We start from the raw sequence: 26,913 nt of genomic DNA, 5'->3' as shown, positions 1-26,913 counted from the left end.
GTTCAAGAGGCCATCGACAAGGCGATGCATCGACTCCAGGTTCCCCCAGCATCGATATTGGTACCGATAGTGGAACCGAGCACCGACCCGAATCCAGCAGCATTGGCACCGCTGCTATCGAGGATGGAAGCGCTTATTGCCGCTTTTCCACCGGTGGATCCCGGGTCACCGATGGCTCCGGTACCCTCCCCGTTGACTTTATCATCGGGAGGAGAAACACCGTTCTGCATCCCTCCTTCGTGAGTACTGCCTCAGCCATCGAGATCAATATCGATACCCCCATCGGCGCCATCGAGCCATCCACCGATGCCCTCGATGCCTGCGCCAGGGCCTTCAATGCCTTCATCGGTGCCTCCGGCTATTCCTCCGATGCCTTCGGAGCCTAAACCGGGACCTTCAGGTATCCAACTACCCCGTCCCTCTACAGTCCCTAGAGACACAGGTGCGGATCCTTATGATACCTGGACCGATGATTCTTCACCAGACGCCGATGATTTACCCTCACCACCTTCACCTACTGAGAGTAGAAAGCGTTCTTCTCCAGAGGACCTTTCTTTCATAAACTTTGTGAAGGACATGTCTGAATTGGTCCCCTTCCAGTTACTAACGGAACAGGACGACAGACATCAGATGATGGAGTTGCTTCAATTCCTGGATGCGCCCAAGGAAATCACCTCCATCCCCATCCATCAAGTTCTTCTTGACCTTCTCAAAAAGAACTGGGAACATCCTGGCTCCATTGCACCAGTCCACAGAAAAACTGACTCTACCTACTTGGTGCAGTCAGCTCCAGGTTTTCAAAAGCCTCAATTGGATCACCAATCTGTGGTGGTTGAATCTGCGCAAAAGAAAGCAAAAAGGTCCAAAACTCATACTTCCTTTCCCCCTGGCAATGAACAAAAGTTTTTGGATACCATTGGTTGCCGAGTCTTTCAAGGATCAATGTTGATCCTCCGAATTGCTGCTTACCAATTATATATGACCCAATATAATAGAGTCATTTTTAAGCAACTTCAAGACCTGACAACCTCCATGCCTCAATCACTTCCAGATAAGTTCCACACCCTACTTAATAAGGGTTTGGAGGCAGGCAAGCATGAGATTAGATCATGTTACGATATCTTTGACACTGCAACCAGAGTGTCTGCAGCAGCTATTTCAGCAAGACGATGGGCTTGGCTTAAGTCTTCAGACCTTCGTCCAGAAGTGCAAGAGCGGTTGTCCGACCTCCCCTACATAGGAGATAATCTCTTTGGCGAGCAGATTCAAAAGACAGTGGCTGAACTAAAGGACCATCAAGAGACTCTCAGACAGCTCTCTCTGTTCCCTTCGGATTATCCTTCTAAACAGCCCTTCCGGAAGGACTCTAAAAAGTCTTTTTATAGACCAAAGAAGTCCTACCCGCCAGCAGCTAGATGCAGCTCTGCGAGACCATTCCTCAAATCACAGTCTCGTCAAACTCGAAAGCAAAAGCCACAGACAGCCCCTAAACCGTGCCCTGCTTCTGGTTTTTGCCTTTCACATAGAGAGCAGCAGCCAAATTCCATTACCAGATGTCCCAGTGGGAGGCCGCTTGTGCCATTTCAACAACATATGGCAATCAATCACCTCAGACCACTGGGTCCTAACAATCATTGCTGAAGGCTATCATCTCAACTTTCTCTCCATCCCACCGGATTCTCCACCTCTACTGACGTGGAGAACATCCGACCATTCATTGCTCCTGGAACAGGAGGCTTCCTTCCTACTCCAGTCCAGAGCAATAGAACTAGTACCATTGCCTCAGCAAGGCCTCGGATTCTATTCCCGGTACTTTCTAATCCCCAAAAGATCGGGAGGTGTTCGTCCAATTTTGGATCTACGAGCCCTCAACAAGTACCTCCAGAGAGAAAAGTTCAAGATGGTAACCTTGGGCTCCCTGCTTCCTCTTCTTCAAAGAGGAGACTGGCTCTGCTCTCTTGACCTTCAGGATGCATACATCTCCATCTCATCGCAAATTCCTGAGATTCTTTGTAGGCCCCAAGCACTATCAATACCGAGTGCTTCCATTCGGCCTAGCATCTGCACCACGAGTGTTTACAAAATGCCTCGTCATAGTAGCCGCCTTCCTCAGGATTCAAGGTGTCCACGTCTACCCCTGTCTGGATGACTGGTTAATCAGGGCTTTGACTCAGCAAGTCACTTTGTCATCCCTACATCTCACCTTACACACTCTCACTTCACTCGGATTTCTCGTCAATTACGACAAATCCTCTTTAGTCCCATCTCAAACCTTATCGTTCATTGGGGCAGACTTGGATACCTTACAGGCAAAGGCTTTCCTGCCTCAACAACGAGCCCTCACTCTCGTGTCTCTGGCACAACAGCTGCAGTCTCAACACTCCACGACTGCGCATCATCCTTCTAGGACACATGGCGTCCTCAGTTCAGGTCACACCAATGGCCCGTCTGGCCATGAGAGTCATGCAGTGGACTCTAAGGTCGCAATGGACACAGCCCCTTCAGCCCCTGTCGACCATGGTCCATGTCACCGACTCACTCCGTCTGTCTCTCGCCTGGTGGATGAACCACATCAATCTTCTACAGGGCTTGCCCTTTCAGGCGCCAAACCCTCAAATAACTCTAACCACCGATGTTTCCAACTTCGGGTGGGGAGCCCATTTGGCCGATCTCCAGGCACAAGGTTCCTGGTCTCCAGAGGAAGCCAAACACCAAATAAATTTCCTGGAGCTTCGAGCAATAAGATACGCTCTCAGGATCGCCTGTCCAATCAAGTCATCCTGATCCAGACGGACAACCAGGTGGCCATGTGGTACATCAACAAGCAAGGAGGGACAGGTTCCTACCTTCTGTGTCAGGAAGCTGCACAGATATGGGCGGAGGCCCTCTCCCACTCAATGTATCTCAGGGCCACCTACTTGCCGGGAGTGGACATCATGTTGGCAGACAGGTTGAGTTGCAACTTCCAACCTCACGAGTGGTCTCTAAACCCCTTGGTAGCGAACTCCATCTTCCTACAATGGGGTTATCCTCAAATAGACCTCTTTGCATCACCCCAGAATTGCAAAGTAGACAATTTCTGCTCTCTTACTCGCAGCCAACATTATCTACCAAGAGACGCATTCTCCCTATCGTGGTCAACTGCTCTCCTATACGCATTTCCTCCACTTCCACTTCTCTTGAAGACTCTCATGAAGTTACGTCAGGACAAGGGAACCATGATCCTAATAGCACACCACTGGCCACACCAAGTGTGGTTTCCTATCCTTCAGGATCTTTCCATTCGCAGGCACATTCCTCTGGGAACAGACCCGGTTCTAATAACTCAAAACGACGGGTGCCTTCACCACCCCAATCTTCAGGCCCTGTCCCTGACAGCATGGATGTTGAAAGGTTAATCCTTCAGCCGCTTAACCTTTCTGATCCAGTTTCCCGTGTCTTGATTGCTTCACGGAAGCCTTCCATGAGAAAATCGTATTCCTACAAATGGAACAGGTTCACATCATGGTGCTCTTCTCAGGCCCTTGATCCTTTTACCTGTCCCATCCCGAACTGACAAGTGACATCCTGGCACTTGTCAGAGTCAGGTCTGACAAGTGACATCCTGGCACTTGTCAGATGTCACTGACAAGTGACATCCTGGCACTTGTCAGAGTCAGGTCTCAAAATTTCCTCCATTAGAATGCATGTCAGTGCGGTAGCCACCTTCCATAAAGGTATCGGGGATGTCCCTATCTCAGTGCAACCTCTTGCAACATGCTTCTTGAAGGGCTTGCTTCAACTCAAGCCTCCAATGCGTCCTCCGGCCCCTTCTTGGGACCTCAACCTGGTTTTGGGTCGGCTCATGAAACCACCATTTGAGCCTCTCCAATCCTGTGAACTTCGCTTTCTCACATGGAAAGTGATTTTCCTTCGGCTCGCAAAATTAGTGAGTTACAGGCCCTAGTTACCTATCTGTCTTACACTAAACTTCTGCAAGACCAGGCGGTACTTCACACTCACCCTAAATTCTTACCTAAGGTAGTATCAGAGTTTCATCTCAAGCAATCCATTATACTACCTACCTTGTTTCCCAGGCCCCATTCCAATCCAGGTGAGCAGGCTCTGCATACCCTTGACTGCAAACGGGCTCTAGCATTCTATCTAGACCGTACAGCTGCCCACAGGAAGAGCACTCAATTATTTGTGTCTTTCCATTCTAACAAATTGGGGCAGTCTGTGGGTAAGCAGACTCTCTCCTCCTGGCTAGCGGACTGCATATCCTTTTGCTATCAGCAAGCGGGCATCCATTCCAAGACCGTGTTAAAGCACACTCTGTGAGGGCCATGGCGACTTCAGTAGCACACCTACGTTCAGTGCCGCTTCCTGACATTTGCAGGGCTGCCACTTTGAGTTCTCTCCATACTTTTACAGCTCACTATTGCTTAGACAAAGCCGGAAGACAAGATTCCATCTTCGGCCAGTCTGTCTTGCGTAACCTATTTACGACGTGACGTACCCACACCCTTCCACCTGCCCGGTGGGGTTCAGGATGCCCTCTACCAAATTCCACCCCAGTTGTTGTGCCTGTTGCACGCCTTTGGCTACATTTGGTGCATGTTCGGATATCCTCAGCCTGGTACTCACCCACATGTGAGGACTACCATCCTGCTCGTCCTGTGAGAAAGCAAATGTTGCTTACCTGTAACAGGTGTTCTCACAGGACAGCAGGATGCTAGTCCTCACGAAACCCGCCCGCCAACCCGCGGTGTTGGGTTCGTTTTATTATTTTATTTTTCGGCACTACCTGTAGCTTTTAAATAAGACTGAAGAGGGACCCTTGCTGGCTGCAGGGTTAGTGCTATGCTGGGCATGCCCAGTAGGGGCCAGTCAAAGTTCTAGAAACTTTGACAAAAGTGTTTCGTGATTGGGCTCCATCCTGTGAAGTCACCCATATGTGAGGACTAGCATCCTGCTGTCCTGTGAGAACACCTGTTACAGGTAAGCAACATTTGCTTTCTTCAGCTCTCTGTGCTGTATTCATGTTTTACGTGTATCATTGCGACACCTGCAGGGGCTCTGAAGATCTGCTCTTCAGCTGTCTGTGCTGTATTCATGCTTTACATGTATCAGTGTGACACCTGCAGGGGCTCTGATAAAGATCTGCTCTTCAGCTGTCTGTGCTGTATTCATGTTTGTATCAGTGCGACACCCGCAGGGGCTCTGATGAAGAGTATTTCTTTAGTTGTCTGTGCTGTATTCATGTTTTATGTGTATCAGTGTGATGCCTGTGTTGCCAACTTTGAAAATGTGTGAATATGAAGTCTATATATCTGCTGTCATGTTGACCAAGCATATGTACGAATATGAGCTGAAACTTATATGTGCTGTGTTGCTGACCTAGATTATGAATGCTAGCACAAAATGTGATTGTTCACCAAGAATATGAACACTGATTTTGTAAACCATTGTGATCTTATTCTGGAACGACGGTATATAAAATGCCCAAATAAATAAATAAATAAAATAGAGATTGAGAGAAGTGGTGGGGGTACAGGCAGAGATTCAGAGGGGAAGTGGTGGGGGTACAGATAGAAATTGAGAGGGGAAGTGGTGGGGGTAAGGGTAGAGATTCAGAGGGGAAGTGGTGGGGGTAAGGATAGAAATTGAGAGGGGAAGTGGTGGGGGTAAGGGTAGAGATTCAGAGGGGAAGTGGTGGGGGTAAGGGTAGAGATTCAGAGGGGAAGTGGTGGGGGTACGGATAGAAATTGAGAGGGGAAGTGGTGGGGGTAAGGGTAGAGATTCAGAGGGGAAGTAGTGGAGGTACGGATAGACATTGAGAGGGGAAGTGGTGGGGATAGTGGTAGAGATAGAGAGAGAGATTACCAGAGGAGTTGGAGGGTAAGTAGGGATTCAGAGGGGAAGTGGAGGGGGTATTGGTAGAGATAGAGAAGTGAAGAGATTACCAGAGGAGTTGGAGGGTAGGTAGGGATTCAGAGGGGAAGTGGAGGGATTGTGAGAAGGAGATAGAGGGTGTAGATTGAGAGAAGAGGTGGAGGGATAGAAGAAGGTGGAGGGCTAGAAGAAGAATATGAAAGGAGCGTATGGGGAAGGGAAGAGGCAGTGAGAGGCAGGAGGATAGAGAGATGAGAGAGGTGGGGCTAGGGATGTGCCTTTGTTTCGTTACATTATGCGTATACATTTTGTAACTGCGTAAAATGAATTTTATGCACGTGCACAGAGAAATGAAAGAAAACAAAACGTACAAAAGACCGGACACAGAAACTTGTGAGCAGCAGCGCTGGCCGTGGAGGCTTTAACCCTGGCTACTGTCCGTTCACACATCTTTCCCATGCATTCAGAAAGCAATCGGCTCAACATCTTACGTTCTCTTCTTATGGGTTCTTTTTTTTCCTTCCAATTCTTGCCCTCAGTAACCATGGTTACTGAGGGCATGCTCGGACCTGAAGTGGCTGAACACAGCAGCCCTGACTGCTGGCACTACCACCCTCAGCTCTCAAACTTGTGCTAATCCAACCCTTTTCTATGTCTCTTTATTTGTCAAATATCTGCTTACGTCAGCTCTTCTTGGGGTTTTTCTCGCTTTTAACCCTTCAGAGGCAAAAAGCTGTTTTGGGGTGAAATGAGCCGACCGAGATGAATACGTGAGTAATAAAGAGTAAATGTGATTACTGCGGTGAAAGAATGGGAACCTTTTCTGTCCGTCTTTCCATCTGTCGACCGCCAAAGAGAATCGCTGACCTTGGCACGCCAGCCACTTATCCAAGGCGTCACCTGAAGCTCTGTCGCGGTGTAACGTATGGATTGGACTCAGCACAGGGCCCGGATGGCAGACAATGCACTCAGCAGGGGGGCGTCCTAAACTCAGGTCATCTGGGAAAGATGCAGAGCCACTGGACGTGGCCGAGTCTCCCAACCCAGGGGGCTCCAAGTTCCGGTTCGGCTCATTCCAGGCCGTGGCAATGGCATTTCAGATCATCTCGCCTTCCCTCGCCCGGAGTGGAGTCAGCTTGGAGGAGGCTGGGTGAGGAATGATCCGATTAACCTGTGTCTCCATTAAAACCTCGAAGGGCGATGAGCTCACACTCCTATGCTAGATCAGCCTCTCCCCTTACCGGGTCATGGAGCGGCTGCAGTGTCCGGTGTCCCACCTGCTTGGCTCACTTCCATGGCCGAGGTGGCATTCGATCTCAAACGTCAGAGGCCTTCATTTGACCCGTTGCCCCTGGTTTTGAAATTCAGTGAAGCAGGGCACGAGAACGGGGTCCTCAGCGATGGGGAAGTAGTGGGAGAGCAGGTCGGGTCAGTGCTCTCTTGCAGCAGGGAGGGAGCATGGGGAATGGACACTCTAGAGGGGGCCGGATGTCATATTCTCTCTTTCTGTGCCTGGATTTTCTTTCTTATTGCATGCATTTTTGGGCAATTTCTACATTGCTTAAGGGGATTTGATTTTGTTTTGCAAGGACTCCAGCTGAATGCCCCGTTCCTCCTTTCCCTTAATTATCTGAAGGAGTGTGGAAGGTCGTTCTTGTTCCATTGGCTGGGGCGGATTTAGCGCTTGATTCCTTGTTGCTTTGGACTTAGGAAAATTTCCTGCAAATAAAAAGAAGTATTTGCTGCCACAGGGAGGTAAACAGAATGGTATCTTAAACCGAAAACACTGCTGAGAAGCCCTGCGTCACTTAGCAAGCCCTCTCGTGCCCCCTTTGTTTGGGGTTCTAGGTCAGCGTGTAACATGGCACTGGCTTCATTACAGTATGCAGGGGGTTCATGCTCCCTTTCTGGAAAATCGTTCTGCAACAGCTGGAACAGAACGCCCAGGGCTCACGATATGGACCATGCTTCAGTCAACACTGACATGGGCCAGCTCCGAGGGAAACAAGCAACAGGAGGACACAAGTATCAGAGAAAAATGAAGGTTGGTACGCACAGAGGACGAACTGCAGACAGCTGCACTGGCTTCCCCTTACATGCGGGATAAAGTTTAAGTTTTAACATTGGTCTGTCAGGTGTTGGACTGCAGTATCTGAAAGACCTCTTACAGGTATATGTGTCTGTGAATCTCTTAGTTATACCTTCTCGGAAGGCAGCAACGTTGCTGGCCTTTTTGGTGATAGCTCTGGGGAATGCCTTGCCCCGGGAGCTTTGACTAATTTCTGACCACATGCTCCTTTGAAAGAAGCTGAAAGCTCGCCTGTTTCAACAGGCTTTCACATAAGTGCACTGCCAGTATTTCTGTACCTACAGTATGTAATCTGGCATTGTATTGTATTGTGAGTGATAGCAAAATGTTTAGATTTCAATTGTAATACACCTACAGAGGCTGGCAGCCTGGGTTTGTGTGATAGAAGTACAATAAATAAATAAACAATCATACATAATGTAACTTTAACAGTGACCAGCTACCTGATAAGCTTCTCATCCTGTCCAGGTGAACGACTTAAATAATGCACTAAAAATGAGCAGATCTCAGCTACCGATGTTCGACCAACACAACTTAAGCAAAGTCTACTTGGCAGTATGCTTTTAAACTAAACCACTTAATGATAATCAGGCTTTCCCGACAGGCTGGGTAAAAGGTAAAGCTTTTAGCTATCTCCTAAGTCTTCAGGAAAAGCATTCCTCATGGTTGGACAAGCCGCGGTGAAAGTCCTTTCTCTAGTTTCACAGAGGTGCATAATTCAAATAGAAGGTATCTCTAGAAAATTCTTGCCAGAAGATCGCAAAGAATGAGGAGAGACAGAAGCAATGCGATATGGGCTTTTTTTCAGTAAGAGATCCTATATATTAAGGTCAGGGTCGCAAACTTAACGTGCCACATAATTGATAGCCAGAGAAATGAAAAGAACTTTGGCGGGATGTGGTCTTGGGGGCCAGGCATTCGTCAAGACCCGGGTGGCGACATTCTACACTGTTTGCAAAGCATTGAGTGTGGATGCCAGTAACCCAATATAGACGGCGCTACAGTAATCCAAGCCACTAATAACCATTGCCCGTAAAACTGTTTGAAAATCTTCAAAATTCAGCAAAGGTTTCAACCTCCGTAGTTTGTAAAATGAGCTTTTTATTATGGCTTTAACATGTGGCTAAACTAAACTAACTTGTGTAGAATCAGATAGGATGCCTACATTTTGTATTTGTTTGGAATGGAAATTAACTATTCATCAACTTGCAAGGACAAAGAGTCTTCCACGTTGAGAAATTTAGACAAAATTATTAGTTCAATCTTCTCAATGTTCAGCATTAATTTATTCGCCATCATCCAAAAGACAATCAGCCATCTCAGACAACTCTTTTGAGACTGAAGATGGTACAGGAGTTGAAAACTCTATGTTGTCCTCTTACTCAGAATACTCAGGAGTCAACCCTGGAATGCCTCTGTGGCCTGACAGCTCATGACATGTTTGACCACATCATCCCGAGACAGGAAGGTAGGGGCCGATGTTTCCTGTAAGCTGTGCGTGTGTGTGTGTATGCGTGAGCGCGTGCACTCATGTCGTGACACAAGCACACACAAGACAAGGAAAACAGAATGATGTTTCAAGGAAGACTGGGTACAAATTTGTATACGACATTGCACATGAATTGTTTGGCATACGCAGCCCACAAAGAGGAAACATTGGCAGGGGTGGTGGTCAATGGAGCCTCAAGGGCCTCACAGAAGGACTCCAACTCTCCCATCATCTACGGTGCAGGAGATGCCCACCATGCCTCTTAAGTGCACATGTGAGGGGTTCTGCCTTTATGTATGCACCTCGTGGGAGGACCCAGGACACTTACGCCCCACATCCATCATCTACATCATGAAAGTAAACCTCAGCAGGCTTCCCAAACTTGTGCTGAATATGTTTGGGTCTCCAATGCATGCATATTCATTGGGGAGAGCCTGAAAGCCCAGCTGGTTGTGGGTCACCAGGAGAGAGTTGTATGATAAAGTAGTTTCTACCTCCTACCGTTTCAGCTCCGTGGTGCGCAATAATGGCCTGCAGAGAGGGCTTGACACAGCTGGAGCCAGAAGTGGGAATGCTGTCGCTTTTCTCTTCCTGCCCCTTTTTATAAGGGCTGCTTTTCACTGTGAGGAATGAGCACAGGATGTTGCAAGGAAGGGTGAAAAACAGGTCTGGTCCCCTTCAGCGGCTCTGATGCAGCTCACCCTTCCTTTGGTGATGACAACTGCAGGGATGGGCTGACCGGGAGCCTGCCATGACCACACTCAGTACACCACTACCTCTGCCACAGCCGACGACTCCACCTGCTGCAGTAAGTATCCCATATCACCCTGTGTGTGGGGCCGTGAGAAGGAGCAGGAAGAGTGATTTTAGAGTTTCCATGAGCTGCATGTTGTATGTTTTAGATTGATTCAGTCTCTGTTAACACGCTCGTGCTAGTCTGGAGTCAGAGCTGGCCGTCTTCCATTTTGGCTTCCAGGTTGAGAGGCCAGCTCTGACCTCCTAAATGCAGTATATTTCTGTACTTGTGTGTCAGTAGCATGTGTGTGTGGTTACGAGTTTGCTTTTGCATGGCGTGTCTAGCTGATGTGCTGCTTTGGTATGTGTTGTGTAGAGGGTTTTTGTAACATTTTGTGTGGGAAACAGTTCACGCATGCTCGCTGCTCTGCCTCTGACTTTGTGTTTGTACCTGTGATGTGTCATCATTTCGGTTCTGTGTTTTGGGTGTGTTGTTGGTGTACAGAGTGAGTGATGTTTCTCAGGTGGCTACAACCTGTCCTTTCTTTTTTTGTTTTTCTTTTCTTGGCTCTGGATTCTGGCTCTCCTGTTTCAATGCAGGGTCAAATGTGAGTAGTTTTGACCTTTCTCTTTGTGTCTTCCTCTTCCAGTAATCTCTTTTGTGGAGACCACAGAAGCCATGGAGAGTCCTCCTGTGCAGGCTGCTCATGAGTGGCTGTTAAGCCCTGGAGATTAGAGCTGAAGACCCCTTTGCACATGACATTTATTTATTTACTTATTTAACATTTTTATATACCGACATTCGTTTGCACATCACATCGGTTTACATAATGACATTTGAAATAAGAAAGGAAATTACATCTAAACGGGTTGCGTAACTATAGAGAAAACAGTCCAAAGAATGAGAAGGGGGGGACGGGTTGGGAGGTAGGAACTAAAGAGAATAAAGGCCGAGAGAAACAGGTAACATTGAATATTGTAACAGAGGAACATATAACAAATCTTGGAATAGGGCTGAGAGGACCAGGTAACAATAATTGCTGAATCTGCAGGGGAGTAAGTGGGGAAAAGGGGGGGGGGAGCAAGGATTCAAAAATGTGCTTGAGGGGAGAGAGATAGTTGGAGAGGTGAGGGGGAGGGGGCTATTGGTAGGATATGCGCTGCCTAATGTTTGTGGACCATCCCTTCTCGTTTGTTTTCTTCTCTTTCATCCCCACTATCATATGCTGGTCCCAAGCTGGAGTTCCAGCTAGAAGAAGGACTGATACCAAGGAAGGCCACCCTCACCACCCTCCTTCCCCCCCCCCCCCCCCAAAAAAAAAATGATGCGAAGAGAGTCCTGTCAGCTTCCAAGAAGGACCAGCCACCTCTTAAATAAAAAATGTAGGGCTTTTTTTAAATTGAATTTTCAGTTTCATTTTCCCTTGTAATCATGGCTCCACCATCGTGTCTGTGACCTTTTGTTTGCAGAATATTACTGTGGTCCCCTATTTAGGTTTTAGCCAGACCTGACTCTGCTTAGCTTCCTACACCTTCCCATACCATTATTGATAAATGTAAAGTTTCAGTAAAGATTTGATTTTTTTTTTTGTACATGTTTTATGTGTGGCGTCCTTTCTTCTAGCTATAGTTGTGTGAGCATTAATGATGGATATGAGTGCCAGACAGTGTTTGCATGTGTACAGTGTATGTACAAGTAGTTTTTAAGTGAGAGAGAAAAACATAGTGAGGATGAGGAAAGATTGGAAGGGAGGGATTTGTGTGTTCAGTTAGAGTGTTACATAGTAAATGATGGCAGAGAAAGGCCAAATGGATCATCCAGTCTGCTCAGTTGAGATTCATTCACTTTCAGTAGGTGTGAATTTACATTTCCAAATACAATCCAACATCAAATCCTCCCTTGTCTATGTCTTCTGTCTGACCTCTTAACCCTTTTCCTAAATTTTGTTCTAAGCAAATCCAGAATCTGTTAAAATAATGGCCAATTCTTTCTTGGATGCCTAATATACTACTACTGCTACTTAACACTTTAGCGCTACGCAGCGTATGCAGAATAATACAAAAAAACAGTCTGACAGTCCCTGCTCAGTAGATCTTACAATCTAATCAAGACAAACATACAGGGCAAAACAGACTCTGGGAAGTTCAATTATTAAGACAATGGTTAAAAATTAAATGAAGCTGTAAGTGGGGCAGTCAAGGGTTAAGATTTAACAGCAGCGCCAAAAGGTGAATTTTTAGATGGGATTTAAATAAGGTGAGAGAAAGAGCATGACGCACCAGCTCAGGAAGTCTATTTCAAGCACATGGCGCAGCCAGGTGGAAAGAACAGAGTTGGGAATTGGTGGTAGAGAAGAAGGGCACAAATAGGAGTGACTGTCTGATGAGTGGAGTGCACGAGGATGGGTTAGAGAGATAAGAGAGGAGAAGTAGTGAGGAGCTACAGAGTGAAGGCTCTTGTAGCAGGGAGTCAGGAATTGGTGGTAGAGGGGAGGGGCACAGATAGGAGTGACTTGTCTGATGAGCGGCGTGCAGGAGGAGGGGTTAGAGAGATAAGAGAGGAGAAGTAGTGAGGAGCTACAGAGTGAAGGCTCTTGTAGCAGGGAGTCAGGAATTGGTGGTAGAGGGGAGGGGCACAGATAGGAGTGACTTGTCTGATGAGCGGCGTGCAGGAGGAGGGGTTAGAGAGAGATAAGAGAGGAGAGGTAGTGAGGAGCTGCAGAGTGAAGGCTCTTGTAGCAGGGAGTGAGTAATTGGTGGTAGAGGAGAAGGGCACAGATAGGAGTGACTTGTCTGATGAGTGGAGTGCATGAGAAGGTGTAGAGAAAGATAAGAGAGGAGAACATAAGAACATGCCTATAATGGGTCAGACCAAGGATCCATCAAGCCCAGCATCCTGCTTCCAACAGTGGCCAATCCAGGCCACAAGTACCTGGCAAGTACCCAACAACTAAGTCTATTCCATGCTACTGTTGCTAGTAATAGCAGTGACTATTTTCTAAGTCAACTTAATTAATAGCAGGTAATGGACTTCTCCAAGAACGTATCCAATCCTTTTTTAAACACAGCTACACTAACTGCACTAACCACATCCTCTGGCCTTGAGCTGGCTCCACACAAGGTGCTTGCGTCTCTCATGCAAAGCCTGTTAAAAACAAATACAACAAATTCCAGAGTTTAATTGTGCGTTGAGTGAAAAAGAACTTTCTCACAGGACAAGCAGGATGGTTGTCCTCACAAATGGGTGACATCGAGGATGGAGCCCACCACGGAAAACTTCTGTCAAAGTTTAAACAGAACTTTGACTGGCTCCTACTGGGCATGCCCAGCAAGGCACTGACCCTGCAGCCAGCAGGGGTCTCCCTTCAGTCTTCTTTTTTCCGCGCAGCAGTTGCCACGCGGTGAAAGGAGCTCTCTTACCACGTTCCTGACAGGAATTCGGTATTTTTCTTTCCGAAGAAAATTTGCCCCTCAGGGGTCTCCCTTCGACAAATTTTTGTCACCTCCGCGGAAACCGGTAAGTTTTTTGCCTTTTTTCTTCGACTACCGTCGAATTTGGCCCTCGAGGCCTGTTGGCAATTACCGAGCCCGCGACTAAATTTGGCCTTAAGCCATGGCGACGGGGTTCCGTCGATGCCCGGATTGTACCCGGACTATGTCAATCACAGACCCCCATAGGGTTTGTGTTTTGTGTTTGGGTAGTGAGCATGATGTCCTGACTTGCACCAAATGTGCCCTAATGACACCTAAGGGTCGCAAAGCCAGGATGGAGAAGATGGGGCTCCTCTTCCATGCACCCACCCCAACGCCATCGATTGCATCGACGTCATCGGAACCGGCACCGTCGAAGTTGCACCACCATCGTCAACCCTCCGGTGACCGTCCACCATCGATGACTTCTCGGCCGTCGACTCCTGTCCCCTCCCCGGATGGGCGAGGAGACCGGAAGGACAAGCATCGCCATCGACGGCACAAGTCTCGGCCTGTCGAGGATCCACAGTCATCGACCTCTGAACAAGCCGAGCCACCGACTAAGAGGCCTCGTTCAGACTTGGCACCGTCCACGTCTCGTTCGCAGGCATCGAGGAAACCCTCACCCTCTCGGGGTGTGGGAGCCGTGATCCCACCGGTTACGGTGGTCCCTCCGGCTCTGCCTCAGCCTCCCTCTCCCGTCGAGCCGGGTATTGTTACCCCTGGTCTCCGGGCAGAACTGGACCGGCTGGTCCAGGAGGCCATCGAGAAAGCGATGCAAAGATTCCAACCTCCATTGGCACCGTCTCCGGCACCGATTCCGGCACCGCCACCGGCATCGACCCCGGCACCGACTCCGCCACCGAGGAAGGAACCGACCACCGAACCTTTGGTGGAAGCGCTGGCACCGCTACTACAACGTATGGAGGCACTTGTACATGCCCTCCCATCGATGATTCCAGTAGCACCGACAGCGCCATCGTCTCCGACTGGATTTTCATCGGCGGGGAGAAACACCGTTCCTGATTCCCCCTTCTGGGGTGGTCCCATCGGTGCCTTCTCGTATATCTCCACCGATTTATCCTTTGGCTCCATCGGTTCCAAGACCGGCACTGACTCCATCGGCAGCACTGAAACCCTCGATGCCGTTCCCAGTACCGATTGTACCACCGGTTCCTCCAAGGTTTCCTTCGATGCCTTCGGATCCTCAACCAGGTCCATCGGGGCTTCAACCCCCAAGTGATCCCTATGATACCTGGGGTGATGATACATCTTCTGACACAGATTTACCATCACCGCCTTCTCCTACAGAGAGTAGAAAAAGATCTCCTCCAGAGGATCTCTCCTTTATTAATTTTGTAAAGGAGATGTCCGAAATTGTACCTTTTCAGCTGCAATCTGAGACCGATGACAGACACCAGATGATGGAACTGCTTCAATTTTTGGACGCCCCAAAAATCATCGCTTCCATCCCCATTCACCAGGTGTTTCTCGATCTCTTAAAGAAAAACTGGGAATCTCCTTCATCTGTATCACCAGTTAACAAGAAGGCTGACTCCACATATCTCGTCCAGTCAACACCAGGCTTTCAAAAGCCTCAACTGGATCATCGCTCTGTTGTGGTTGAGTCCGCACAAAGAAAGGCCAAGCGTCTAAAGCCACACTCCTCCACTCCGCCTGTCAAGGACAATAAATTCCTGGACAGTGTGGGACGGAAAGTGTACCATGGAGCTATGCTGATTTCTCGCATAGCCTCATATCAACTCTACATGACGCAATATAACAGAGCCATCCTTAAACAGATGCAAGATTTTGCTGACACATTACCTGACCAATACCAGCCACAGCTTCAGGCCCTTCTTAACAAAGGGTTTGAAGCGGGGAAGCACGAGATCAGAACGGCTTATGACATCTTCGATGCCTCCACAAAGGTTTCAGCTACTGCCATCTCGGCCAGACGTTGGGCTTGGTTAAAGTCATCCAACCTTCGCCCAGAGGTCCAGGATCGTTTAGCGGATTTACCCTGCTTAGGGGACAATTTGTTTGGAGAACAAATTCAGCAAATAGTAGCTGAATTGAAAGATCACCACGAGACGTTGAAACAACTTTCTTCTGTTCCGTCTGAGGTTTCCTCCAAACAACCACTTAAGAAGGACTCTAAGAAGTCGTTCTTTCGGCCACGCCGTTACTACCCTCCATCGGCCAGGCCTCGTCCAGCTCGATCTTCTGCTAGGCCTCAGCCGCGTCAGCCTAGGAAACAAAGGCCTACTGTAGCCCCTCCTCCTGGGCCTGCGGCTGGCCTTTGACTCCCCTGTAGGGAACACATGCCAAACCCCTCTTCCAGACATTCCTGTAGGAGGTCGACTGTACCATTTTCTACAACCTTGGTTGCAGATCACCTCAGATCAGTGGGTGCTAACAATTATCGCACAGGGTTACCACCTCAACTTCATAACTCTTCCGGCAGACTCCCCGCCTCTTCAAGCGTGGAGTCTATCCACCCATTTGGCTCAATTACAACAGGAAGTATCTCTTCTTCTGCAATCAAATGCTATAGAACCTGTTCCTCCCTCTCAACGAGGCAAGGGATTCTATTCCAGATACTTCCTAATACCAAAGAAATCAGGGGGACTACGTCCCATTTTGGACCTTCGAGCCCTCAACAAATACCTTCAAAAAGAGAAGTTCAAAATGGTAACCCTAGGCGCGCTGCTCCCTCTGCTACAAAGAGGGGATTGGCTGTGCTCTCTCGACCTCAAGGACGCTTATACCCACATTGCGATCACACAATCCCATCGCAAATATCTGCGGTTTCTAGTAGGCCACGACCATTATCAATACCGTGTCCTACCTTTCGGTCTGGCTTCTGCCCCACGAGTCTTTACCAAATGTCTCGTAGTGGTAGCAGCATTCCTAAGGAAGGAAGGTGTCCACGTCTACCCCTACCTGGACGATTGGCTAATCAGGGCCTCCACCCAACAGATAGCTCAATCCTCCCTAAAATTGACAATTCAAACACTCCTTTCCTTAGGGTTTCTTGTCAATTACGAGAAATCTTGCTTAGTCCCATCTCAAACCTTATCCTTCATTGGGGCAGACTTGGACACCTTACAGGCAAAAGCTTACCTTCCTCTTCAGAGGGTCCACACCCTAATATCCCTGGCTCGCCAGCTCCAGTCTCAGAACACTGCCACGGCTCGCCAGTTCCTCATTCTCCTAGGACACATGGCATCCTCGGTTCAAGTCACTCCCATGACCCGACTAGCCATGAGAGTAACACAATGGACTCTACGACACCAATGGATTCAAGCTTTTCAGCCTCTGTCCTCCATAGTCACAGTCACACAAGCGCTGCGCCTATCCTTAACCTGGTGGACGACTCAGGTCAACCTCCTTCAGGGCTTACCTTTTCTTCCACCGGATCCGCAAGTAATCCTAACCACCGACGCTTCTCACATCGGTTGGGGAGCCCATGTGGACGACTTTCAAACCCAAGGGTTATGGTCCAAAGAGGAAGCCGAACACCAGATCAATTTCCTGGAACTTCGAGCAATCCGCTATGCGCTCCGAACTTTCAAAGATCATCTATTTCATCAGATAATCTTAATCCAGACGGACAACCAAGTGGCCATGTGGTACATAAACAAGCAGGGAGGCACAGGCTCCTTCCTTCTGTGTCAGGAAGCTGCGCAGATCTGGGCGGAAGCCCTCTCCCACTCCATGTACCTCAGGGCCACTTACCTGCCGGGAGTAGACAATGTATTGGCAGACCAGCTGAGCCGTGTCTTCCACCCACACGAGTGGTCACTCGATCCTCTGGTAGCGACCTCTCTGTTTCACAAGTGGGGTTCTCCCCGCATAGACCTCTTTGCGTCCCCTCAGAACCACAAAGTGGACGATTACTGCTCTCTCATTCGGAGCCAGCACTCTCGGCCGAGGGATGCATTCTCCCTCAAGTGGACAACCGGTCTGCTCTATGCATTCCCTCCACTCCCTCTTGTGTCAAAGACTCTCGTGAAGCTACGCCAGGACGGAGGAACCATGATCCTGATAGCACCTTACTGGCCACGCCAAGTATGGTTTCCAATACTCCAGGATCTCTCCATCCGCAGGCACATTCCTCTGGGACAGGACCCGCATCTGCTCACTCAAAACGACGGATGCCTCCTCCATCCCAACCTCCAAGCCTTGTCCCTGACGACATGGATGTTGAAAGGTTAGTCCTTCAACCATTTAACCTTTCAGATTCCGTTTCTCGAGTCCTGATAGCTTCACGAAAGCCTTCCACAAGAAAGTCTTACTCATACAAATGGAAAAGGTACACATCATGGTGCACTTCTCAGTCCCTTGATCCCCTTTCCTGTCCAATCTCCAAATTCTTGGACTATTTATGGCATCTCTCTGAATCAGGTCTTAAAACCTCTTCTATCAGAATGCATGTCAGTGCGGTAGCCGCCTTCCATAAGGGTATTGGGGGTAATCCTATTTCAGTGCAACCCCTAGTAACACGCTTTCTTAAGGGCTTACTCCATCTAAAGCCACCCTTGCGTCCTCCGGCCCCATCCTGGGACCTTAACCTGGTTCTTGGTCGTCTAATGAAACCTCCTTTCGAACCTCTGCACTCCTGTGACTTGAAATATCTCACTTGGAAAGTGTTATTCCTTTTGGCTGTTACTTCAGCTCGCAGGGTTAGTGAATTACAGGCCCTAGTTACCTATCCGCCTTACACTAAGCTCCTGCAGGACCGGGCGGTACTCCGCACTCACCCTAAATTTTTACCTAAGGTAGTTTCGGAGTTTCATATCAATCAATCTATCGTACTACCTATCTTTTTTCCCAGGCCCCACTCCAACTCTGGAGAGCAGACCCTGCATACCCTAGACTGTAAACGGGCTCTAGCTTTTTACCTAGCCCGTACAGTTTCCCACAGGAAGAGCACTCAATTATTCGTCTCTTTCCATCCTAATAAGTTGGGACAACCTGTGGGTAAGCAGGCTCTTTCTTCCTGGTTGGCGGACTGCATTTCTTTTTGCTATGAGCAAGCTGGCATTCCTTTTCAAGACCGTGTTAAAGCACACTCTGTGAGGGCCATGGCGACGTCAGTGGCACACCTTCGATCGGTGCCGCTTCCTGACATCTGCAAAGCTGCAACCTGGAGTTCTCTCCATACTTTTGCAGCCCATTATTGTTTGGACAAGGCTGGAAGACAGGACTCCATCTTCGGCCAGTCTGTCTTGCGTAACCTTTTTCCAACCTGATGTACCAACACCCTTCCACCTACCCGGTAGGGTGCGGATGCCCTTTCCCAAATTTCTCCTCAGTTGTTGTGCCTGCTGCACACCGTTGGGTACATTTGGTGCAGGTCGGGACATCCTCAGCTCGGTACTCACCCATTTGTGAGGACAACCATCCTGCTTGTCCTGTGAGAAAGCAAATGTTGCTTACCTGATGTAACAGGTGTTCTCACAGGACAGCAGGATGTTAGTCCTCACGAAACCCGCCCGCCTCCCCGCGGTGTTGGGTTCGTTTTATTTTACTTTCTAGGCACTGCCTGTAGCTTTGAAAATCAGACTGAAGGGAGACCCCTGCTGGCTGCAGGGTCAGTGCCTTGCTGGGCATGCCCAGTAGGGGCCAGTCAAAGTTCTGTTTAAACTTTGACAGAAGTTTTCCGTGGTGGGCTCCATCCTCGATGTCACCCATTTGTGAGGACTAACATCCTGCTGTCCTGTGAGAACACCTGTTACATCAGGTAAGCAACATTTGCTTTCTCCGATTAGTTTTAAATGTGCCACATGCTAACTTCATGGAGTGCCCCCTAATCTTTCTATTATCCGAAAGAGTAAATAACCGATTCACATCTACCCGTTCTAGACCTCTCATGATTTTAAACACCTCTATCATATCCCCCCTCAGCCGTCTCTTCTCCAAGCTGAAAAGTCCTAACCTCTTTAGTCTTTCCTCATAGGGGAACTGTTCCATTTCCTTTATCATTTTGGTCACCCTTTTCTGTACCTTCTCCGTCGCAACTATATCTTTTTTGAGATGCGGTGACCAAAATTGTACACAGTATTCAAGGTGGGGTCTCACCTTGGAGTGATACAGAAGCATTATGACATTTTCCGTTTTATTCACTATTCCCCTTCTAATAATTCCCAACATACAGTTTGCTTTTTTGACTGCCGCAAAACACTGAACCGATGATTTCAATGTGTTATCCACTATGAAGCCTAGATCTCTTTCTTGGGTGGTAGCTCCTAATATGGAACCTAACATTTTGTAACTATAGCATGGGTTATTTTTCCCTATATGCATCACCTTGCACTTATCCACATTAACTTTCATCTGCCATTTGGATGCTCAATTTTCCAGTCTCAAAGAGGTAGTGAGGAGCTGCAGAGTGAAGGCTTGTAGGAGGGAGTCAGGAATTGGTGGTAGAGGAGAAGGGCACCGATAGGAGTGACTTGTCTGATGAGAGGAGTGCAGGAGGAGGAGTCAGAGAGATAAGAGAGGAGAGGTAGTGAGGAGCTGCAAGTGAAGGCTCTTTTAGCAGGGAGTCAGGAATTGGAGGTAGAGGAGAAGGGCACATATAGGAGTGACTTGTCTGATGAGAGGAGTGCAGGAGGAGGGTTAGAGAGAGAGAAGAGAAGAGGAGAGGTAGTGAGGAGCTGCAGAGTGAAGGCTCTTGTAGCAGGGAGTCAGGAATTGGTGGTAGAGGAGAAGGGCACAGATAGGATGTCTGTTGTGCGGAGTGCACGAGGAGAGGGTTAGAGAGAGATAAGAGAGGAGAGGCAGTGAGGAGCTGCTGAGTGAAGGCATTTGTAGGTGAGAAAGAGAAGCTTGAATTGTATGTGGAATGGAAAGGGAGCTAATGTAGGGACTTCAGAAGAGGGGTTATGGGTGTAGTGACATTGGTGAAAGACAAGTCGCACAGCTGAATTTTGGATAGATTGTTATGGAGAGAGATGGCTCTCTGCGAGCCCTTACAAGTTATCTGGCTAAATGTTGATTTTTGAATATTTTGGGTACATATTCAGCTAAACTTTAAGAAGATATCATCCAACTAAGCCAGATAACATAAGGGCATTCTGGAAGTATTTACGGGAAGAGATAGGATACCCGAATAAGTTATCTGGCTAGCTCATAGAGCTGTCCTAAAGTTAGCTGGATAAACTTTAGCTGCACCACTATCCCACCAAAGTAAGCCAGATCAGTTTTTCCGGTTAACTTTGTAATCGAGTCAGTGACTGAATAAGGACCTCGTTACAATTATTAAACACTTATTACCCATTAGCTCCAAAGTTTGCAGCGGATTATACGTGAAACATCCATAATAAAAGCAATCAATACAAATCAAAATACAAAGGTAAAACATGATATTGACAGGATCAGTGCAAGCCCTGTCATATCTAATCTGCAGAGCCGCCCCTTATCCTACTGCCGTTCCTAGTCATGCACTGAAAAATGATCATTAAATGGCACGCAGAGCGACTAAGCAGTCTCCTCTGCCAGTTCGAAACACCTGTTTAAAAAAGAAAGCCTTAAGTTGATTCTTGAATAGCTTAGACATTGGAAGGCACAAAGACATAGCGGAAGAGAGTTCCAAAGAAGAGGGCCTGCAGCTGATAATGCCCTCTCGCGAGCCTCGGTCAGGGGCACCCAATTAGGTGTCACAATCTCTAGGAGACCTTGACTACTGGACCGAAGCATGCGAGCGTTACCGACACACAGCGCAGATGCTTTCTCTGCAGCCCTGTGCACAATGGACACGATCTTGAATTTGATTCATCATGCGGTTGGGAAGCCAATGAACCAATTGCAGCATCGGGGTTATAGGGTCCCTAACCCCTCAAAATTCTGGCAGCCGCGTTCTGCACAATCTGGAGAGCCCTGACAGGGCTTAATGGTAAGGCAGCACAGAGGGGATTGCAACCATCCACATCTGGGGGCACTGAAGACTGCAGAGCCGTGCGGAAATTAGAGGTCTGCAGTACTGTAAAACGAGGGCTTCACCAGGCTGCCCACGCGAGTCCGAAGCGACTGGGACTTTACCAGCAGACCGTGTGAGGCAGCACTCGCCAGCAGAAATGTAACCTCGCCCCTGCACTGCCTCTTTGTCTGGGCGGTGAGTGACAAAATGTGGCCGGGGAGAAGTGGAAATGTATCCAGTCTTGGGTTTTGTCCGGGTAACTCCACAATTACTTGGACGAAACGTTTGAATAGTAACCCCTCCGTGTTTCGCCCAAGCTTTTTTTGAATTCTGTTACTATTCTTGCCTCCACCACCATCTCCTCTGGGAAGGCATTCCAGGCATCCGTTATCCTTTCTGTGAAAAAGTATGTCCGACATTGTTCCTGACCTCATGACCCCTAGCACTACAACTTCCCTTCCATTGAAATGGTTTTCTGTGAGGCTGCTTATGTAGCATGCGGAGTCATTTGCAACAACGAGTGCCAAGATGATCTGCCTTGGAGAAAGCAGTGCTCTCTTTTTAAAGCTAGCTTTTCTCATATGAAGGTTTAAGAGCGTGGTTGAGCTAGGTTTTGCCGAATTTAACATGAAATAAAGGACAGAATAGCTCCTGTAGACTCCAGTGGGACCTGCAAAGCTGCAATAAGAAACCTTCTGGAGATGCACTTGCCCTGGGCAGGAGTAATAGATACAAGGTTCAGGGCTGCAGGGGACCAATAAGAATCGCATGTGAGCACATAACCTTTTCTGGGCACTCACAGAGGCTCTGCCTTCTGCATGTCCTAAACATCTTCTTTTCTAGACCTGCCAAATGGACTCTTTTACAACAGCTGCTTTTAAGAAAAAAATCCAAACTTTTGGGCACACTGGGGTCAGTATTCAGCCACTGAGCGGCTAACTTAAATGGGATATTCAGCAGCACAGCCACACTGCTGAATCTACCTGGATATGTCTATCCGGCTAACTTTAAAACTACCCCAAGGTGCGTCTAGAGGTAGCTGGTTAACTTAACTGGCTAACTCCGCTCCCCCCGCCCCAGGAACGCCCCTGACATATCCGGCTAGAATTCAGCCAGATAGGTCTTTTCAATGTGCGGCTAAGCCTTTTAGATAGATACATTTCCCGTTATCCGTCTAAATGGTTTTTCAATATCTATCCCACCATATTTAGCTTCTGGAGCAATAATGGGGATGAATCAGTCCCTTAGTTGTTGTCCTTTGGAGTATGGACTGGGCACTGAAGAAATTATCATTCGGGCCATGTCCTGTGGCTTAGTACAGTTAGCTGGGCTTCCATTCCACTTGCCAAGGGCAATGGTGCACTCACCCCCACCTTACCCCTGTCTTCATAGCCTGGAATTGGGGTCCCGGGACTCCTTCTCACTAGCTGCACACTCCATAGCTATGCCACTGAACTTGGTGGGATAAGAGACCCGCCAGAAGTCCCTCACACTGGCTATTGCACATGGGACAGAGGAAAACGTCCTTTTCAGGAGCATTCATCACCTTGACTTTGTCTCTTATTTCCTGTGCCCTGTAGCAGTAGGGACAGCTTTTGAAAACTTTAAACACGAATTGCTGTACACTGCTTTGTAGCTTTTCTTGGGTTTTCTTTGGAGGAGTGGTCTACATAAATAAGTAAGTTTCTACTCCAGAGCTAAAGCAAATGAAGGTGCGACTGGATTACTCAGAGCATGATTTTGCTGGCCCTGATGTTTTGAGGTAGCAGATTCCACTAACAGAAGGGTACACGCGCTGGTAAATGACCTGGCTATTCTTTCGGTAAAACTGCACAGTCAATTCCCAAGCAGCAGGGACAGACTGCAGGACCCAAAGCAATGTGGCCAGTCTGAGCCCTGGAAGGGAGCAGTCTAAATATTGCCCTGTGCTAAAGCCCATCAACTTAGGGCAACAAAATGAAAAACCATAACCAATATCTCTGCTGGTTTTCCATTAGGTTGTAGTTGCCTATTGCTAGGATTTTTGCAGGCCCTTCCAGACAGCATTAGTGCAGCAGAAAGCTGCGTTGCCTTCTCGTCAGGCGGCATGTAGGCATACCGCTGAATTACTTCCAAGATTCAGACTTGGGATCGTGGCGGTGCTGATGTTAGGAATCCCAGATTCTGCCAATTTGTGCTTTCACTCAGTGACCTGATGCTTTGAGTTTAAAAGTCTGCAGAGTTGCATGTGGAATTATTCGCAGGGGGTCATAGAGTTTAATTTCACTGTGCGAAGGCGTTTTTGGAATACATTCACTTCCCTCCTTCTGTTTTTGGCAGATCAGGCATAATTTGTGGAAGTAAAAGAAAAAAATCTTTCACGTGAGATTTATTGAAAACCCTGCAATTTCTTGTCATTTCCAGCAGACTGTAGCAGCGCACGGTGCAGTCCCTGGAGGGCTCAGGGGGGGCTCTCTGATCTATACCTTTCCAAGGCGAGTTTATAGGATAGGGTTACTGATGGCTCTTAGGCATCTAGGACAGGTAAGGTCTCTCCCAATTTAGTCTCGCTCTAGAGAGTGACCAACCAACCTGTGCTGGCCGGGACAGTCCTTTCCTCACCCCTGTAATGAGGCAAGACCAGGACTGTTCCCTGTACCTATGAATCAGGGGTCTCCAAACGTTTTATGAGAAGGGCCATGTAGAACATCACTGAATGGGCCAAATTAACATTTTAGAGGGTCATTTTGAAAGCCATTTCCACAGGTATAGCAGCATTTTTACCTGAATAAATAGGATCTTTGAAGATTGCCCACTGTGCATGCAAGAAAAAGTATGTGTGTTGTGCCACAATCCACCCGTTCTTATCCACGTTCTTACAGAGGCATTCTCAGGAGGCTGGAGGGGGACAGAGAATGACACAGAACTTTGGATTTTCAACACTATTCGTGTACTTTTGATCAGAATAGTAGCCCCAGAAAAAGCAGGTGCAGATCTCTGGGGGGTAATATTTCCTTGAGCATGCGTGTATGTTCTCATTGGCATAAAAAGGTCCTCAATGTGGGCAGTGTGAAAGTTGTCCCTTAGTGACCCAGTGTGGGAGAAATATATCAAACCTAGGTAAGATTGAGAATTCAGAACACACAGGGTTACATTTTCAGGCAGATGTGTGTACAATAGGATGTGAAAAGTCAATCCCAAGCTTACAAAGACTTAAGAACATAAGAAATTGCCATGCTGGGTCAGACCAAGGGTCCATCAAGCCCAGTATCCTGTTTCCAACAGTGGCCAATCCAGGCTACAAGAACCTGGCAATTACCCAAACACTAAAAAGATCCCATGCTACTGATGCAATTAATAGCAGAGGCCATTCCCTGAGTCAACTTGATTAATAGCAGTTAATGGACTTCTCCTCCAAGAACTTATCCAAACCTTTTTTAAACCCAGCTTCACCAACTGCACTAACCACATCCTCTGGCAACAAATTCCAGAGTTTAATTGTGCGTTGAGTGAAAAACAGCTTAATTGTGTGTTGAGCCGGACCCTTCTCAGAATCTGCCTATGTCCCATGAAAAATATACACACATACCGGAGATGTGTGCCCATGTGTCGGATGCCACTGGATTAGGAGGCTACATGCGTAGGTAGAGCACCATTTAGTTTCTGGTTCTTGCATGCAGAGAACAGATGGCTAACATGGCAGTGTGCTGAGGAAGCCAAACCTCTCCCCGGGAGACCTGCAACTCCTACTGGAGTAGGACCACATTGGTCAGAAGGCAGAGGAGCTGGGCTGCTGTCTCTTCATCCTCCGGCGTGACATCCATCACACCTCCTGGAGAAGTAGCTCAGGCTGATCCTTGCCTCTCTTTCCCTTCTGCAAGCACGGCTAATTAGATATAGTCCTGCTTTGAAAAACCGCTGTGTGGTTCAGCTAGTAGCCAGATAAACACATCTGGCTAACCAGCGGGGTATCGTAATGTTAGCCGGTTATGTCTAACATGCTAACTTTAGGACAGCCTATGGCCCGATCAGAGTTCAGAGTCAGCCGCATAAGTTAAGCAGCTAATTCCGCTCCTCCTCAGAAAGCATCTTGCTCGCCTCTGCAATGCCACCTTTGTACCCGGCTAGAATTTAGCTGGATAAGGGCTAAATAGAGCCGGGTAAGCCACTTAGATGGATAACTATTATGTTATCCATCTAAATGGCTTTTGAATGTGGACCTCGCTGTCACTGCAAGCCGGATATTAGTGTACCTCAGTGCACGTCTCTCTCCCTCTCTCTCTCAATCACCCACACAGATCTGTGCAGTAATGACATCTTTTCTGAACCTACAGCTTGCCCTCAGCCCTGCCTGGGGACCCACCTTTTTCTGGAACTGTCTGCTGCTTTCTTCTGCTACACACAGTCACTGTCATCTCGGTGGTCTCTCTTCTCTAGCACTTACACCATTGCAGTGTCGTCCTCCCTTCTTTACATGTAGCTTAGTAGGCGGCAGTAGGAATAGATCATCTGATCCATCCAGCCTGCTCCCAGCATGCAGGACCTCTTACAGTTTCCCTGAACAGATTGTCCGCTTGCTTTCTCAGACTGCAGGTCTGTCTATTACAGGTAAGCCCATGCCATGTCTTCCATCAGGCTATTAAAATATCATGAGGACCGTGTGGCTAACAAAGAGTGCACTATATATCTTAGCTAGCCTCAGCCATGAAACACTAGAAGAGTTGGTGTTATAGGGACACACAATACAACATTTCATGTGCCAAGGATTTCCAGAGGCTTGCTGAACTACTTTCAAAAGCGAGAGGATGCTGCCCAAACTTGGGTGCTTAATGGGAACATCTTTCTCATCTAACAAATATGTCCAGCTCAGAGATGCTGACTCTGAAGCAGCGTTTGGCAACCAGCGTGCCGCGCAATCTTCCTCCAGCCAGCCAGAAATGAGTTGAGGAGGGCCTGTGCCACTGCTAGCAGCCGCAGTGTTTACAAAGCCATTTATATGCATAAAACCCGATTTTTAATGCATGTAAACGGCCGTTCCAAAACGGAGCCGGGCTCATTGCGTGTAACCCGGAGAAGTATTCCAGGGGCTGGAGTCTGCATTTACGCACAGACTTTTTTATTTTAAAATCTATGAGGTGAGTATTCAGCCGCTCTCCAGCTGAGCTGGTTAGATGGATAAAAATTTCCGGCTGGGTTGCTGAATATGCTCAGCTCTCTCAAAGTCGGATACGTTTATCCAGCTAACTTTAGCACAGGCCTCCAGCATGACCAGAGTTAGCCAGATAAGTAATCCAGTTAACAGCTCCTCCCAGCTGCACCTCTGCCACGCCCACCACTTAGCTGGCTACA

The 26,913-nt window shown here is 48.0% G+C and overlaps 1 protein-coding gene across 5 annotated transcripts in view; it reads left to right on the top strand.

The window, feature by feature from the left end:
• MDGA1 (MAM domain containing glycosylphosphatidylinositol anchor 1) overlaps positions 1-26,913 on the top strand; it is a 506,987-nt gene that overhangs the window by 66,179 nt on the left and 413,895 nt on the right. The window lies entirely within an intron of this gene.

This window comes from Rhinatrema bivittatum, chromosome 3, assembly GCF_901001135.1.
Source record: "Rhinatrema bivittatum chromosome 3, aRhiBiv1.1, whole genome shotgun sequence".
In the NCBI taxonomy this organism is placed as follows: Eukaryota; Metazoa; Chordata; class Amphibia; order Gymnophiona; family Rhinatrematidae; genus Rhinatrema; species Rhinatrema bivittatum.
Note: the sequence above shows the minus strand (reverse complement) of the source record. Positions and strands in the feature narration are given on the sequence as shown.